The sequence below is a fragment of the Seriola lalandi genome, unplaced genomic scaffold (genome assembly GCF_002814215.2).
Source record: "Seriola lalandi dorsalis isolate HSWRI2012SDOR001 ecotype SW California unplaced genomic scaffold, Sedor1 jcf7180001962936, whole genome shotgun sequence".
Classification (NCBI taxonomy): domain Eukaryota; kingdom Metazoa; phylum Chordata; class Actinopteri; order Carangiformes; family Carangidae; genus Seriola; species Seriola lalandi.
This window is the reverse complement of record NW_019433605.1, coordinates 1-532: the sequence shown is the minus strand read 5'-3', so window position 1 is coordinate 532 and position 532 is coordinate 1. Positions and strand designations below refer to the sequence as shown.

Genomic DNA, 532 nt, shown 5'->3' with positions numbered 1-532 from the left:
AGTGAGTCAGGTCAGGACTGGGAACACTGGTCTCTCCTCAGTGTCTCTGAGAGCGGAGTCTGGGAGCCCTGGGTGGCCTCACAGGTCACAGAGCCCAGCTTGCTCCACTGGTCTGCAGGGAGCCTCAGGGTGCTGCTCCAGCTGTAGAGGCCGTCCTTCTCCAGCACCCCGGGGCTCCTGCTCTCCTCCCAGCTGCTGCTGCTGCTACTGCCCTCCACCTTCCAGGCCAGACTCCAGTCTGAGGGGAAGCCCTTGTTGGCCAGGCACAGGACTGTGACCTTCTCCTGCTGCAGCTCCTCACTGGAGGGGGGCAGCACCGTCAGGGCGGGACGAGCGTCACCTAGGAGACAACAATCAGCATCTGTCAATCAAACAGCAGTCACCTGGACACCTTGACTGTGTGACAGTTGATTTCCTCCTTTAAGGAGTTTCTGTCAGATGGTTTTTCTGCTCCACCAGTCACTCACTCACATTGTTTCACTTCCCTTTAAGAAACCTCTCATGCACATCAGCACAGAAAGAGTCCTCATAT

The 532-nt window shown here is 57.1% G+C and overlaps 1 pseudogene; it reads right to left on the bottom strand.

Annotated features, from left to right (window-relative positions):
* Window positions 1–6: 6 nt before the first annotated feature.
* On the bottom strand, window positions 7–368 carry LOC111671887 (Ig kappa-b4 chain C region pseudogene; annotated as a pseudogene).
* Window positions 369–532: the final 164 nt, after the last annotated feature.